This window comes from Dermacentor andersoni, chromosome 5 (assembly GCF_023375885.2).
Source record: "Dermacentor andersoni chromosome 5, qqDerAnde1_hic_scaffold, whole genome shotgun sequence".
Lineage (NCBI taxonomy): Eukaryota > Metazoa > Arthropoda > Arachnida > Ixodida > Ixodidae > Dermacentor > Dermacentor andersoni.
In genome coordinates, this window is record NC_092818.1 from 143,258,729 (window position 1) to 143,276,533 (window position 17,805).

The 17,805-nt window shown below is 47.2% G+C and overlaps 1 protein-coding gene across 2 annotated transcripts in view; it reads left to right on the forward strand.

The window, feature by feature from the left end:
• The window catches only part of LOC126531328 (neuronal acetylcholine receptor subunit alpha-10-like), a 354,454-nt gene that overhangs the window by 147,021 nt on the left and 189,628 nt on the right, over nt 1–17,805 (forward strand). For both annotated transcript variants that reach the window (XM_072288417.1, XM_050178828.3), the window contains one exon: nt 17,762–17,787. The gene's annotated coding sequence lies outside the window, so the exon portion shown is untranslated. The remainder of the gene's footprint in view (nt 1–17,761; nt 17,788–17,805) is intronic.

Genomic DNA, 17,805 nt, shown 5'->3' on the forward strand with positions numbered 1-17,805 from the left:
AAAATGTTCCACTTGAAAAATCAGCTAAGTGATTAGGTTACAGAAGATTCGCTACCTTTTATTCTTTTTCTCTCTCTCTCTACCTCTGCCTTTCCGTGCATATACGTCATCACCATCAGCTTATTTATATCCACTTCAGGACGAAGGCCTCTCCCAGCTATCGTTCCCCCTGTCTTGCACCCTTTTTATACATAGCTAGATATGTGCATTATTCCCGCCCCTCACTGTATATATCTATGTATCAACAGACCACTGTTCACCACTTTCAAGTCTTCATCTGCCTGTGAACTTCTGTCTTGCTTAGACATCTATCCAGAGTTTATTTGTGGCAGTGCCTACAATTATATGATGTGAATGCGAATGCGGTTATGCTTTTTACAAAAATTCTGAAAAAGCCGCAAAGTAACAAATTAAATATATTATTATGTTCAGTAATTTATTTCCATGTTTCATTGTTTGCCACCTTGTGAAGTCTCTATATACAATCAGCATATTAAGATTTCCAACCTCAAAGACACGCTATTGTACACAAATTAGGAACAAAAGTTACAGAAAGCGGTCAGGGACAGGTATCCTTTGACTTCCGACGATTGGCACCCCAGTGCTTGGGAACACACTGCGGGGCCATTATATCAACGCTGAAGCCTCCGCGTTACACCCTCGTAACCATTCTGAGATTTTCTTTTTTTTTTACTCGGCATGCTCTGCAAAAAAGGAAGCGAAGTAGTACGCAATTCGCAGACAAACGCCGCGGGGAAAATATAAAAAATGTGTCTGAGAATCTCTAAGGCTTGCGACAGAGGAGGGTTCGCCTTTTGGGAAGAAATAAACTATTTATCTTGTTCCATGAAGGCAATTTTTAACGTTTATCCAACATTTTAGCACTATTAGGCGCTTAACGTCTGAACTGTGGACAGCGCTTACAGGACATTTTATTCACGTGAGCTTTGTTCCAACGCCAACAATTCTTTTATTTTCATCAACTTCTGTGAAAGCTTCCCATTTTCCTAAGCATTCGCTTGCGAAAGTTTTTGGATTAAGCCTCCTGGTGGAACGTTTTCACGGAGTTCAGCGTGTAAATAGAAAAAAAAAGAAGAGAGGAAGGACATAGAGGTTAACACAGATGCATGTCCCGTTGTCAACCCTGCACTAAGAGAACGGATTAAAGAGACGAAAAGAAGAAGGGAAAATTAAAGTGCACCAGTTGAACGCACGAGCGTGAAGATACGCATTAAGTTCATATACCGTCGCAGAGACCGTCGACCTAAGGTACTACAGTAAAACCCTCTTTGCTTTCTGTGCCAGCAATGTGCATGTTCTTAATCCAAGGATCTTCGCTTTCGAAAACGGTCTTCATTCCAGCCATTACACTACGTTTCAAGAGCGTAAACTGATTGCGATAAGTGACGTAAGGGTTGGAGTACTGTAATATTTTTGATGAGCCGATGTTACTTAAATGCGAGTAATGCGTATCCAAAAAATGCTGTAATGCTTTTTAGAGGAATAGAGGCCAGTGCTGTTAAAATTTACGTTTCTCACTAGTGGTTCTAGCAAAAAAATAAAAATAAATAACAGTTCGAACAATGATAAGAGACCACAGTTCTTACACGTAGTCACCTTGAAACCATCCAGTTAACGAGACCCTTACCTTTCTTCGCGCTGTTTCCCTCTTTAAAGCCACAGTAAATAACCTAATACCCAGTGTCGCCACTTGACTGAGTTCGCATTATATTGTTGTCCCGTGAAAGCTTACCTATTAGTTTGGCAGGGTTATTCGTTACCAGGTGGCGTTACTTGTCACGCTGTAATGATGAATCCCTAAGTTGAGTAACAGAATACAAGCTGAAGAGATCTTCGTCGTTTTGTCTGACCTGCGCGTCAGATAGTATTTTTGCCCTTCGTGTATACCACTCCTCTGAGCCTCAACACACAGAGCAACCGCCAGTGCCCCTGAGAGCAGTGAGCACTAAGCGTGACGCTTCTCACTAAACTGAGCTCTAAGCACGACGTTCAGTTGTCTTACGCCGACGTTCCGTTGGTTTACACTGGCAAACATCAGAGAACTCATCACTCTGTCTAAATTCGATACCATTAGAATGCCGAAATCCCCTCTCAAGTGCCCTCAAAGAAGCTTGAAATAAATAAATAATACGATATAAAATAAAGAACAGAACGAAGAGTCACTCTTTTAAACCTAAGTCACTGAAACTGTGAGTCAAATAATAGGCAAGTGAGCGAGCGAACTAGCTAGCCAGTCAACCAGTCGGCGAGCCAACCAGTCGGCGAGCCAACCAGTCAGGGTTAACAATGTTTGCTCTATACGACTGTTTGGCAGGATTTAAGTACGAGCACCCCATCACGTCTTTTCTTTCTTGCTCTCTCCTTTTTCTTTTTCTTTTCTGTTACACCGTGTCAGCGAGCAAGTCTCTTGCCGCTTCCCATATAAGATCCCGGCTTATATGTATACGAGGCCGCCAGTATTTTCTTCTCCACGCGCCGTCAAGCCGAGCCATGAAATGCACCGAGTGGCGGCTCGCCCACCTCAAAAGAACCGGCTGACGGCAATCCTGTTCCCAGTTCTCGCAATAAATCAGAGGCACGGCGAGCTTCTCTCAGCTCCCACTTTCATAAACCATACGGATCGAACCCAGCCGGCCGCACATATATATACCCAACTTATAATCGGTTTACTTCCCTTATCTTCTTTCTTACCACTCTTCTTTCGTTGGTTTCTTCTTATGCTCTATCTCTCCCAGTTACTCGGGAGACTCTCTTTTTCGAGCCACCGAAAACAAGGACAGCTGCGACAAATTCTTTTCTCGTGGAGGCAAAAGTGAACTCTACTTTCCTAAGCCGTATTTTTCGGCTGCGCGCATCACACGCATGAACCTGCGCCTTGATCCCAGGCATACTGCCGCAAAAAAAAATATGTGTGTAACAAATAAGAAGTAAGAGAAAACCAGGCCTTGGGTTACAGAGTCTACTTTCTTCCCGACACCGTAATAACCGGGTTTGAACATCGCTCGTGCTCTGTGAGCGCCGGGAAAATCTTGGAAGTAAGCCCCGCAGAGCACGTCTTACCCGCGAGAAAGAAAGAAAGCGCGAGAGAACCCTTCACGTGAACGCACCGTCGAGGACAAGCTGAAGGAGCTCGTAGAAGCCGTTGCTGCCGTATCGCGTACTCTGCCTGCAGTGTTTGTATATGAGTGAAGTTGAGGCCAAACAAATACGGCAGTGCCGTGGGGCGGCCTTCAAAGAACAGCCGCCGCTATGTCTCGGCGCGCGCGATTGCAATCGCACATAAGAAACGTGCGCCCTATGCAGACGGGAACATATGTGGCTCTTTCCTTGCAATGCCCACCAGATGTGTGTGTGCGTGTTCGTGTGCTTGCGCAAGTGTGCGTGCTTGCGTTTGGAAGAGTCTGAGCGTACGTGTGTGTTTTCTACTAAGCTGTTCGTACGCGTATGCTTGCACTGCAAACGCACCAATGTGGTGAAGGGTAACGCGAGCGCCCGTCCGCGCGCAGCCCAGCTACGCCGGCAAAACGCGGACGTTCTACAACCTAACGTTACGGCGCAGCTAGCGTGACCGGCGGAGGTCGGCGCGCCTTGACGCCGCCGGCGCAGGAATAGAACAGGTCCTGTCTCGCATCGGAGCCGCTCGACCAGAATGCGCCCTGCGCTATCTTCGCTGGCCGGCGGCACCCGGCCTAGAGTTCTGGTGTGCGAAAGATGCTGCGCCGAGTTTGCGCCTTGGTTATGCGAAAAAAAAGTGCTCGCTCAGCGCGCACTAGTGTGCGCACTCGCTGCAGTAACAGTTGATGACAGCTCTATCGCGGGCTACGCTCGGTGCGCCAAACTTTACAGGGGTCAGATTTTCGGCACTCCTGGATTCGCTAGCGTAACGTGTACAACTTCGCCGACCGCTATATATATATATATATATATATATATATATATATATATATATATATATATATAAGGCCAAGAACATACACTGGCTCCGTTGGTACAGCATAAAAGAATAAACGCGACGTAGGTGGAAACGCGTTCATTTTTTAATGTCAAACGTTTCCGCTGGCGGGCGAGCCTTCGTCAGAGTCGAAAACTCTATGATACAACTCTGACGAAGGCTGGCCCACCATCCGAAACGTCTGACAGTAAAAAAGAACATGTTTCCACTGACGTCCTGTTTATTCTTTTATGCTGTACCAATGGAGCAAGTGTGGGTTTTCAGCCACACACACACACACACACACACACACACACACACACACACACACACACACACACACACACACACACACACACACACACACACACATACATATATATATATATATATATATATATATATATATATATATATATATATATATATATATATATATATATGCTTGTCCAAGCTCTCCCATCCCCTACCTCAGCCACGAGACCAGCTGCCTACACTTCACACGCAAGCACATTTTCCCCTCTTATGCATTCCTAATGCCAGAGCATTAAAAATACCACATCCTAGTTCTCCTCATCCATTTGCACGCTGCTCACAATGAATAACTTCGCGCTTGCCCGATTCACCAGCCTTATTCGGCATGTGCGTGTATGTTTACATTCCACGAGCCATAATAAATGTTCCTTCATGCAGGTACAAACAACTTCTACATCTCACAAGCACCCGTCACATTTTGTGAGTGCGTCGACCTCCACTCCGAAATGGCTTCTTGTCCCTCTCGCGTCCATCCTGGATGGTTGACTGCGGCCACCACAACTGAACAGCACTTGTAATACCTATCAGAGTATTTTATACCATTGAGCCATCCTTCTTATCTAATTTTATTTATTCGTTCATTACAATCGTTATGAACGATCTTGAAAGAGGAGCAGTAAACTGAGATCGTCTGCTCATCAACCATTACTCAGTGACACTAACGTACTATCTCTCTCTCGTTCTCTTTCTTTTTTCGCCCCTAATGTATGAATACTGTAGTAGGCGATGATGGCAAGTTGCCACTTTTGTTAAAGTGCATTTCTGACCTAGATGATTATATTTTTTCAGATAATCTGCGTAATCAGTTCGTATAGTACCCTACAATTAATTCCGCATTTCTCTTTTCTTCTGGCACTCAAGGTGCCCTTACCACGCATTCTCTGCACTAGTTGAACTTTTCCCATTTCCCGAACGCTTCGTTTTCCTTTTTTGTGAGGGAACTTTTACTTCTAGCTCACTTTTCTCTTTTCCTCAGAAACCACAATACCGGCTCATAACAAGCTTCCGTACAACAATCGTGTTCCCTCCTTTCTTTCTTTTTCTTTTTTGTCACACAAGGCAGCACTCGCGCCAGCAGCATTCGTAAGCAATACCACCCAACTTCATTACGCGAAATTTCGTTATCTTCACTTAATTATTCTGACGTTCCATTCCCATTTCTTCACATGATCTCACCTCGAAGTTTGTTATTGTATCGTGGGAAGGAGTTATCCTTATTGAATAGCAAGAATAAATGGAACTGCTGCGGTGAACAGTCGCAGGTCACTTCATTATGCAGTCTTCTCGCACCGCATTAGTACATTTTTATTCTTGTCTGTCTTGCTGCCGTGTTTCTAGCATCCTCTGCGATAACCTCAGAAACGCTCTCTTATGGAAGCGGGTGAACTGCCGCGGAAACAAAAATAAGATATCGCGGTACCAAGGTGGCGAGCTTTGTTTTAATAAGGCAGGACAATGCGGACTTTACGAGCGAGTGCCGAAAATGAGAACGATACATCTTCTGTACAAGAAAAGGAAACTGCGAAAGTATCTTTGAGCGTACCTGCACTCTGTGGGTGTGATAATTTGCAGTTTGCAGTCCATAAAGACGGCACGGCTTTCTCGCTAAGGTAACTGGAACGATTTAAAACATTCTCACTGCATATTTTTTTAGCTTTGGCTACTGCATCAGCGGGCTCTAGCAGACGAGCAAAGTACATCGACTCGGTGCCGACGAAGTGAGTGAGTGAGTGAGTGAGTGAGTGAGTGAGTGAGTGAGTGAGTGAGTGAGTGAGTGAGTGAGTGAGTGAGTGAGTGAGTGAGTGAGTGAGTGAGTGAGTGAGTGAGTGAGTGAGTGAGTGAGTGAGTGAGTGAGTGAGTGAGTGAGTGAGTGAGTGAGTGAGTGAGTGAGTGAGTGAGTGAGTGAGTGAGTGAGTGAGTGAGTGAGTGAGTGAGTGCATTTGAATTCATGGCTCACGTGAAATTGCTACGATGGTTACGATGGTTTTGCAAAAGCCCTAATAACAGATTGTCCAGAGTATCATATAATATATCGATCTTGTTCGCTTTAAATGTACGATTAAGTCCCGCTTACAGATATCTGATATCATTTCTTTATTGCGAAGTTATAGACTTAAAAGAACATGATATAGAAACATTTGTTTTAATTTTGCGATTTTCAACCATTTCAGAAGAACCATTCACGGCTTAAATCGAAAATCCGTCTGCTTTAGTGACTATATTTAACTCTACCTTTAAGAGCGGCTAATCACACCATAATTGGTTCGCTGGATGCCTAGAAAAACGGTTCCTTAGTTCCCATGTATTTAGATAGAAGCGCCCGAGCTAAAGCTTCGTCTGCAGTTTCTGAGTCAAGCCGCATGTGTAATGTGGTTTTACTTTTCGCCACGAGATTACAATAACTGTTCAGTTTTTACTATCTTTATTCAAGTTAACCAAGTTACACATAAGATATGAGGGACGGCGCGTAAGTTTTGGTCACCTAATGTTCTTTTACGTTCATCGCACAATCGTCAATGAGGATTTTTTTTTTCGTCATACTATCCGAATAGTAATCGATTTGGCTTCGAATTTGTCTTAGGGGCTCGTGCTGTCTGAGGCACCGCGTCAACGTGTAAATATAAAAATAAAAAAAATAAAACGTGAGGAGGCACTCTCAAAACCTCAGTAGAGTGCTTTCGCTAGTGATCCCTGAAATCCTGCAACAGCGCATGCTACGTGCACCAGGCCACACGCACGGCTTTATGGCGCTGTGATCGTCGCCCTCTACAGCCGCCCTGAAAGGATGGTCCGATGCTGCCTCTTGCGGCCGTAAAGCTTGCGCCCGCGCCTTAACGCCCACGGGTCCCGCGGCCCCGCCGGCCAAGCCCTCATTACGACCTCACTGCAACCTCCCGCTGAAAGGAGGATGCGATTTTCGCTGGCAACGCACAGCCGCAAGCACGTTCGGCAAACACACCCCGCGTGAACATGTAGGCACGCGGACATACACGCATAATATAGAGGGACTAAGTTGCACGGACGCAAACGGAGAGAAAGGGCGGAGATAAGTCTAACTTCAAGGTGAAAACACACACATGAGCGGGAATGGAGACATCGGCTTCATCTGGAGACGTACGAACAGATGAAGGAAAGAAAGAAGGCTAGATACGAAGATCAGTCTCATTTGAAGGCCGTGTGCGGGAAAAAGGAAAAAGGGAGGGGGCGCTAAGGGAACAATCCCGCGGGCACCGGAAAAGCAGGAAACATGCTGATGGCGACCGGGACCGCATCCCGCCGCCCACAAAGGAAAAGCCTCATCTGCTATAGAGTCGATCCGCGCCCAACAGGGAGTAAAGAGGAGGCTGCTTGGGACAAGCAGCCCGCCGTCGACGCACCGCGGTGGCTTCCACCGGAATTCCTGCAGTCGCCACATATTCGCCCTCCGCTGACGACGACCGCCCCCGCTCTCGCGAGCGAAGCGTGTGGGGAAGGGGGGGGGGGGGGGGGCGAACAAACGCGAAAGAGCGGGGAACGAAGGAGCGAAGGGGGTTCCTTTCATTGCTCAATAAAGAAGACCTAACGCCTGTTGTAAAAAGGAACAGCGCGCCATACGTCGGCACCGTCGCCACCGATCGCCAGCGGCCCGCGGAAGGCCGGCCAGCAGGCTGGCTCGCAGGCGCAGGAAAGAAAGGCTTCAATTTGCCCGAAGCTGCACGCCGTGCTGCCTCTTTTGTCTCCCCCGTCGGACATCGCTCTGCTGCCTCCCCTCCCCTCTTCCTTGTTTTCCTTTCACTTCCTTCCTCGGCGTTTGGCTTGTTCCGAGCAGCGCTTGCCAGATCGCCTGTCCGCATTCATCCCTTTGCTCCCATGATCCTTGCCTTCTTCCTCTGACAAATTCTTTATATATATATATGCTTCTTCACCCTTATGTCTCGTTGTTATGCCGCCAGGGCTCTCGCTCCTCGAGGCCCTCGACTGAGGGCAGTGTTTCTCTTCCGGTGCCACAACGTATCTCCACCTCCTCTCCCCTCTCCTACCTCCCCCTGCCGGACGCACACACACACACACCCTGCCCCCCGGCCCCATAGTTCCCTCCCAGTTAGAGGAACCGCCGTTGTTGTTACACCGGAAAGCTCAGCGCGTTTTACTCCTCGGTTCTCGGCATTTTCTTTTTGTTGCTTTTGCCTGCTTCCCTGTTTTTGTTACCCGTGTAACTTAATATAAGAGGCAGGAAGGGAGCTTACTTTGTGTTTCGATTGCAACCTCACCCGCCCTTAACCCTCAACCCCAACTGCTCTCCTCTCTGTTCCCTGACGTCGACGCACTCGGCCTCCACTTTATCGACCACGTTTATATTTGTTGGACAGCTTGCTTCGAGACGGGGGAACCCTCTGAGCTAACTCTCAGGCTATTTGTACCATCTCCCTTCCCCGCCGACACCTCCTCCTCCTCCGCCTGCCCAACCTTTATTCTTTCCAACATACGAGAACACTCCGCTCGTGCGGTCTCCCTTCGGTCTCTTCTTTCACTGCCGAGTTGCGAAAACTAACGGATTCTTCGTCAAATGTTGCGAGCCGGTGCCATGCCGAAGGAGGGACAAAGAAAAACTTTATTGCGTTCGCCCCCACTGTTGATAAGCGAAGTGCGAGGGAAGCAAAAGAAGAAGGAAGTGCTCGTCGGTGGCGACTGGCAAACAGAGAAGCGCACCAGCATGGACGAGGCGCCCTTCGCAGCATTGTTCACAGCCGCCGGCTGGGCTATTGTTTTCTCCATCAGGAGGGCACACAGAAACCCGGTAATTTCTGCAGCGCCGCGCCCCCTCTCCCCCCGCTACCGAGCCTTACCAAACTCTCTTTGCAGCACTTCGTGCTTTCCGGTTCCTCCTTGCTCACATTATTATCTTTTCTCACACCCTCGTTTTCTGTTCCTTTGATGTCGTCTTCGTCCCATCCTCTATATGTACAAATTGTGACGCGCTAGAATTGTGGGCAGTGTCGTCGAAGTCGAGAGTTGGCATCAGCTCATCACGGACGGCGGAACTGACGAAGCTGGTTTGGACGAAAGGACGAAATTCAAGTTGCAGTCACTACGTGCGTGCGTCGCGACGTCGCCAGCTATCTACGCCGATAGTACCCCTCAAATGTTATTTCTCTACAAAACCGACCGGCCATGATATCCGCTGGCACAGCAATGCGGAAGTCTCCGAGCAAGAATAAATATTTGAGCATGCAGAAGTGGTAATTTTAACATAAAGGTTGCGTTAGATGAATGTACTGTTCTGCCAATATCACCTTTATTAATGTAAAGAGTTGGACATCTTTAGGACAGTTCTATATAAAATACAGACATAGTATAACGTCATATATAAATTGCAGAGCCTTGTACAGAGTGTATGGTTCTTTATCATGTAAAGTGCTGGAGATGGTCCCTTCGAACGAGGCTCGGTCAGAAAGTGAGACAAAGTCCCTGTGAGTAGCTGCTTTGGGTACAAAGGAGTTTGAGCAGATGTTAGTACGACATCCAGGTACAGAAGCTGTGACTCTGTGATAACCATGGGAAAAGGTGTATCGTGGGGCGTGAAAGAAAAGGCTCGAGATTACCCGTACACTTCAATATCACGAGCGATTTCTGAAAAAGCACTGCCATGTCAGCTCTAATTAGAAGTCCCAAGGTAGTGCTTTCCAAGTTATATAGTGTCCCACAGGTTACTGCCACCGCCCGGTGCGCTACAGGCCAATGTCTCACATGTTGGTGTTCTAGAGATTACATGTTAGCGGCACTGCCCTGTAGCTTTTAATTGTAGTTTACTACGCATGCAGTACCTCACATCTACACTGTCCGCATCTAAAGTTCTGTTTAGCAGTCATCGTGCTACCAGGGTAGGTGCATTTGAATTCAGCGCCTGGTCAGTTAATTTTGGGCGTTCCCTTTCACAAACGCTGCACGGATTTATTTACACGGAGCGCAATATTGCGCGCTTCTTTTTTTCAGCTCTGGTGGGTTCTCCGGCGCAGTTCAGTGGGCGGTCGTTGCGCGACGTGTTAAGCAGTTCGAGAGAGGAGTTGTAGCGGCGAAATTGCAACACGAGTTCTGCCCCTCCGGTAGTACTTTGTCTTCCTCCGTCGTCGAGCACGTAATGTGGACGCTTGTAACTGTTGTTCGCACTCACCCCTTCTCTCTGCTTATTTTACTGTGCGGGCGGTTAACTTCCGCTCCACGTGAGATGTATTGAAACGTACAGAAGCGCCACTGAAATTTATGCAGTCGCTTTAGTGGTGAAACTAGCTGAAGAAAATATTTTTTCTTTAGTTTAGCCTCCCCCTCTCTTTCTCTCTTTCTCTCTCTCTACGTGTTCTCATTGCATCCCTTTGCTGATATTTACGCGTTGACAGCTTATTGATGCCTTTGCTTTTTAGCGCATGATGGTCTGCCGTAGCGTGCACCAGTATATCTTTTTCCTGGCAAAATTAACTTGCGAGCCGCAAGCTGGCTCAAAGATGTCGTAGTAGCAGGTTTTAAATTAATTTTGGCCACCCGGGCTTTCATATATATATATATATATATATATATATATATATATATATATATATATATAGTTGTTGGTCCACGTGAGGCGACAGATGTATGGCGATAATGTTGCGCCAGTAATGTCAGCCCGAATGTACCGTCGCGATAGGCACCCGTTCTGATCATCACGCGTCCCAACACTGATGACCCCCGGCTGCGGTTAACTAATCTCGCAGTGTGTATCCACGCTCGCCTAACTAACAATAGCATCGAACTTTCGGTTTGTACTTTGAAACTCTCCAGTGTAGTTAAGCATAGTCTCGAGCGTTTCTTCTTATGAAGCAAGAACTATAGAGGTATAGTACATATTTAGCTCGGCCCTTACTTGTTTACTGCACTGTGATGCAACTATAGTAATGCTGCGTGCAATCGGAGGAAATGAGATTGTTATAACTTACAATGTTGTATCCCGGATGATTTTGCCAAGAGAAAAAGCAAGGAGAGGACAGACGGGAAGGCTAACCAGACGATCGTCCGGCTTGCTACCCTACTCTGGGTGGTAGGGAAAAGGGGAATAGAAAGAGGAAGAGAGTGAGCACTGAGTGCACATGGGAGGATGCACAGGAGCACCATACTCTTGGGCAACTATCTGTGGCTATGAAGGGAAAGCTACGGAGGCAGAGCGCGCACAAGTGAGACCGCTTCTGAAATGAGTCCCGCATTTTAATCCGCGTGAGTTTAGGCTGAGGCAGAAGAAACATAGCCACCTTATCAGCAACAATTAGATTAGACAGAACACACCGCTGAGTGTAACGGTTTACAGCTTTTGCGGCTTTTCCCTTCCGCGTCTGGGCAAACGCGAATGAAGGTTTATCCCTCATTAAAGGGAAAGGGGCAACGGGATGGAGGGTAGGGGGAGGAAGCACTTGAAGTAGGTATCCTGTGTCCTCTCAGCCCACTCCAGCATGGCCTCCTGAAGGTTGGGCCTGCGCAAGGCAGCCTCCCACTGCTCCTCACGAGATATTAATTGCTTGATGAAAGGAAGAAGGGGTGCTTAAGGCACCCCCGCATGATGTGGTTTAGGTCTGCTTTGGGAGAGACGCAGAATTTATAAGAGGGAGAAAGGTAAATGGAGGGACGAATGCGGTGCCGCAGGGAAGGGAAGAGAAAGGTGCGAATCTGCAGCTGTCGCCACAAAACTTCACACCTCCGCGGAAGTTTGCGCATTAGTGGCGGAAAGGTTAAACGGACTAATCGGTAGTGTGTGCAGATGTCGTGGTAGGCAATAATCCGATCCCGTGCTGTAAACGGCGCCTCCTCCGTAGCGAGGTCTGACACATCTGATGCCTGTGCCCGGCATCAAGGATGCCTGTGCCCGGCCTGGCAAGGCCCGCATGCGCGGGAGTCCAGATTAATGCTACAGTTTGATGGAAAGGATGGGCTAAGAGGAGGGTAAGGGCTGGCTTAGAAACCCTGCCCGCTCCGAAGTTATGTATGGTTAATTTGTAGTCGCTAAAGATAACTGATGAATTTGGAATTGTGAGGGCCAGAGCTATGGCCGCCTGCTCCGCCTCCTCCGAGGAAGAGCCGGGAATGGAGGCGGCCGCAGCGACCTGGCCCTGAGAGTTAATGACTGAGATTGCATAATAATTTCTGTTTCCATATTCGGCGGCATCAACATAGATCACGTCTTTTGAGGTGGAGAATTGTTTTTGGAGAGCCTTTGCTCGCTGGCTCCTGCGCTGTTTATGGTGCACAGGGAGCACGTTTTCAGGAAGTGGGGGGATGTCGTGTATATGATGTGGAATGGTCTATTTAGTCTTTATGGTGGGTGCCGGAGTGATAGAAAGAGCTTGTAAAATGTGTCGACCTGTTGCGGTGTTAGAGAGTCTGCTATACTGGAACGTGAGATGGGCTTCTGGGGGTTCAGTAAGTGTGTTGAAGGTGCCACAAAACATTAGCCTTGCAGTGACGGTCCGTATGGGGACCCCCAGAGCTAATTTGTATATCTTGCGTAAAAGAGTGTCGATCTTATCTGATTCTGATTTAAGAAAATTTAACTATGAAGTTGCGAATGTAATCTTACTAATAACAAAGGCCTGGACCAAGAGCAGAAGGTCGGCCTCTTTTGGTCCACCATGTTTATTGGAGACTCGCCATAGAAGGCGCAGGGTGTGATCAACTGTGGTGTGGAGTGTATGTAGGGCATATGGGTTGAGTCGGTTGCTTTGAATGTGTAAACCAAGCACACGGAGCCTCTCCACTCTAGTAACAGGGATGTGGTTTAGGATGACCTGTATATTAGACGTGTGTATTTGGGCCCCCCGGTGGGATGGCAGGAGAAGTAGCTCGGATTTTTTTAGGGGAGCATGCGAGATTCACAGCCCCTGCATGAGCCACGAGCGTGTTGGCTGCGGCCTGCAGAGTGTCTTGAATCTCTCCATCGGAGCCGCCAGTCGCCCAAAGAGTGATGTCGTCGGCGTACAGCGAAAACCTGAGATCAAGAATAGATCGCAATGCTCGCGCCATCGGCATCATAGAGAGGTTAAAAAGAAAATGAGAGAGCACTGAGCCTTGGGGTGTGCCGTAGCCTCCCAAAGCGTATGAAGGGTATTGCTGTGTGCCTATATGTATGGTTGCGGCATGGTTGGCTAACAATTAAGGCACCTATGTAGTCATATGTATGTATTTTCGCCAACCCCATTGAAATTAAGCTCTCGGAGGATGGCGAAATGCGAAACACTATTGAAGGCTCCGTGGAGGCCCAGACTCCAAATTATTTGCGTATCAAGACTGCTATTGGGTTCAATGATGTCATGCTTCCTTCGAAGCATGATAGCTTCGCATGAGATTTTCGAAAACCTACCATTTCTGATGGATAAAGATTGTTGCCTTCCATGTATTTACTCAGTTGGTTGAAGATGACGTGTTCAAGTGGTTTACCTAGACAGAGATTAGTGATATAGGCCTGAGATTAGAAGTACTCAATAGTTTGTTTGACTTTGGGATAAAAATGACCCTAGCATATTCTCATGAACTAGGGAGGGTGCCATTGTAAAGCAGTGATTGAAGAACGCCATGATGGCTGTGACGGAGTTGTCTATATTGCGGAGTATTTGTAGTTAATAAGGTCGAAGCCTGGTGCTGATACTGTGCGCAGGGTTGCTAGGGTATGGCGAACCTCTGCTTTCGTGATATCTGCGCTTAGTAGCTCGTTGGGTTTGACAGTGTACTTTGGCATGTCATACTGCTGAGCGGGAGGTAGGTGTTTATGGCGGAGGTCGTCAGAGAGACTGTTGAGATTGCTTTTGTGTGCATGTAGCAGTTTGTTTATGCTGTGGTTGCGGTGTGTGCGTGATATGGCAGGGTCTAATAAGTGTCGGAAGAGTTGCTATGTTCGCTTGTTGTCGAGGTTGTTATGCATGCTTTCACATACCTGGCCCGGGCCCACTGTTGACAGGCCATCGTGGCGTACTCCTGGATCTGGAGGTCTAATTTGGCAATTATGAGTCTTAGCCTTCGGTTGTGCCGTCGCCTATTCCACCGTTTGAGAAGAGACTACTTGGCTTCCCACATGTGTAGAAGACTAGATAGGGCGATGAAATTGGGAAATTCGCGGGCGCAGGGAGAGGCCTTCGTCCTGCTGTGAAAGAGGGAGTCAAAGCGGTGATGTTTGTCTTGTGGACGGCTATATATATGTTGAGAATGTAAAGACCAGATGCTATATTTTTGCGAGTAATAATTGTTAGTCAATCATGCTCTATATCGACGCTATCGAATTGGGAGTGATTGGCAGTGAGGTGCTGTTGCATAAGAATTGCCGTGTCGACCCGGGAGTCTTTATTGCTCTGATGTACATTATAACCTGCGAAGCTGATCAGTCCGGGAGTTTCCTGAAGTGCAATGACAGCTGTGTGATTAGAAGAGGAGGCTAGAAATTGTTGGCTTTCTTTTTTCGGAACCCCCTGCAGTTCCATTGCCACACTTCATACTCTTGAGTGAGTCGGTTTATTGTCCGTTATTAAGCGGACCTGGTGGAAAGGCGGATGGAGCAGGTGCCGCTTTGTTAGGATGATTCGCGGTGACTCGAGCTATCTAACTTGTAATTTGTCATATATGTGCTTGTACCAAGTCAATAAATTTGTAGATCTTTTCATTCTTGGATGTGTCATCTGTATTGATTGTTTTTCAACTGCGGTGAATATATATTATGATGACGATAATGATGAAGTGGCTTAATGGTGTAAAGGACTGATGCCATACAGCGTCGTGACAAAAATGCTGGCGGGGTCATACTATTATCAGTGATCGAAATATGACGCCAAGTTTCCTCAAAAAGAAGAATGAACAAAAATGGGCCTATTGAATCGCTTGGGAGATTTAGACTATCCAAAATCCGCAGGATTTAGACTATCCAAAGATTATCCAAAAGAAATAGGAGGTAAAGCGTGGAGTCAGCTTCTCCCGATTAGTCTTCGCATGCACCGGCTTTTCTGAGAGCACACAAGGACTCAGCGACATGGTGAATAATGTGCGCTCCGAGCACGTCGCCCTCGCTTTGGTTTTTGGTCGGGCGCCTGGCCCGCCACTTTGTTTTTCCCCTGTAACTTCATCACCGCCATCTGGTCCAGGAAATGCCTCTCATTGAACGCATATAAATAGGGCAAGAAATAGGAAGGAAAAAAAGAAAGAAGAAGCAATACGGTGCTCGCGCGCTTATGTATACGGCAGTAACGGTAATTAGCCGCCGTAATGCTTTTCCAAGCACCACGAACAGCTTATACTAAAGAAAGTAGGCTCGTCGTCCCCAGCTTTGCAGTCTCTCAAGCCAAGTGCCTAATGACAACATCTTTAGGGCTCTGCGGCTCTTCCTGTTGTATCTTTAGTACAAAAGCGAGCAAGGCGGCAAAATAGAGCACCCATTCGCCCGCCTCAAGAGGGCGAGAGGGTGCGCTGTCGTGTCTAGCGTTCCTCATTTAAGGCCGCTAGAAACTAATGTAAAAAAGACAACTGTCCACAAACTCCTGCATTTCGACATGGTCCGTGGGGACAGGAATCATTGCATTAAATTGTGCAGTTTAATGCCATTAAACTGCACAGTGGGTGGGGGGCTGTAGTGGGTGGCTGCGGATTGATTTTTTGACCACCTGGGATTAGTTGCCGTACGTCCAAAGCCCGGTGCGTGAGCGTTTCTTGCGCGTTCCGCTCCCAATTAAATACGACCGTCGTCGTGGCACGGGATCGAACCCGGGACCTCGTAGGGAGAGCACAGCAGCGGCGTAGAAACTGAGCGACTGTCGCGGCTTGGCCAGAAGAAAAGGTGAGATATATAACGGGAGAGAGCCTGAAGCCACAGAAATGAAAGGGAAGGAGGATGTTTAAAAACTGCTGTAATTGTAAGAGAAAATTGATACTGTGCTTGATTACGAGCGAACACAAACACACAGACGATACCTTGCCACACGCTTGTAGCTCAAGGTGAGATCCCTGTGCTACATTTGAATGCTCTTTTGGAGCGTAAGGCGGATCTCCTCTCGTGGATGTGCCTAGCCCATGGACTCGTGCCGCCTGTGCGTCCAGCACTAGGAAGACGCCTTTAACTTTTCTGCGCTACACGGGTCTCAACGAGATACTCTAATTCCGCAGGTTATGCGCGCTGTTTTGTGTGCGTGTGTGTGTGTGTTATCGTATGTCACAGCATATCGTTTCATTTGCCCACGTTTGCCCATCATGCCCACATGGAGTGGTATGCTAAGCACGCCACCAGGTAGACCTTTTCAGCTTTCATTAAAGAGTTCTCTCCCTCTCTTTCTAACCTTGCCACGCATGAGTGCACCCTCGCTTTGGACACTTATGAGATTGCTTTCAATATCGCTTCCGATTTCGCGCGTGCTACCAGATTGTTGAAGCCATGGTTTCCATCACAGTCTGCCTTTCCCGTATCGCAATTTAAAATAAAGCTATACCGGCTAGCTTACCTAAGAACACATTTTGATGCAAATTGTATACCAGTATTGGTATTGGGAGACTCTTTTCTATTCAACGCGCGTGTTAAGGCTCATAACATGCGGCGTAAAAAAGCATATATAGCGGTCGATTTCCCTTGGTTTTCAGTCATAAAAAATATCTAGTTGGAACATTGCAGCAATACCCTGGCGTGCGAAGCATAATTTCCTATATTATGCTGTTGCTGTAAGGCCTGCATCGTCATGGCCATGCTTTCAAGGCAATGTTTCAACATCCTGCAGTGAAAAAGAAAAAGAAAAGAAACAGTAGGTAGGATTTATTATCACTGAATGTCAGAGTTAAGCAAGCAGCGCAATTCTATGCGCAGTCTAACAACAAAGTAGACTCTGGTTGAAGCACCACAGCTCGCCAGCGGGCTTTGAGAATAGTATGACGGCTTTTATAAAGTACATATTATTGGTATCATAAATTCGGAACAGGCGTACACGACAGTCATCAAAATGAGCCGACGTCTCTCTAGCTTTAGCGGAATATAAGATTCGCGTTGTGTGTAGCTTTGCGGAACACCATCAGGGCATGAAAACGAAAATGTCAGCGTCCGTCGGAAAAGCTGACTGAGGCACGAACTTAGGCATTTGCTTTCTGCGTTTCAAGAAACACGATGCCAATAAGATTCAAGCCGAGCTGGTGGCGATGTCTAGTGACGGTCTACGCACATCGCCACCATCTCGGTGTGAGTCTTTTTGGCTTTGAGTTCCTTGAAATGCAAACACTTTAATGCACTAGTGCTGTTTCACGGTGCTATATGGAACACAGTTTTAATATTTCGCTAAAACGAGAGAGTCATGTGCTCATTTCGATTACTATCGTGTACGCTTGTCCCCAAATTTATGGTAACAATAAGGTTAACTTTATGAACGCCCCTCGTACCTTAGTATTGTATTCAGAATATTATTCTGAATAGTACTTCATTGTGACTGGAACCTGTCGGCTCTCCTGCCATCAATAATCTCTACCTTCCCTTTTTCTCCTCCGCAGGATTGCTGTTCAGCCGTTCTTCTATGGTGAGTTGGGAATTTTCT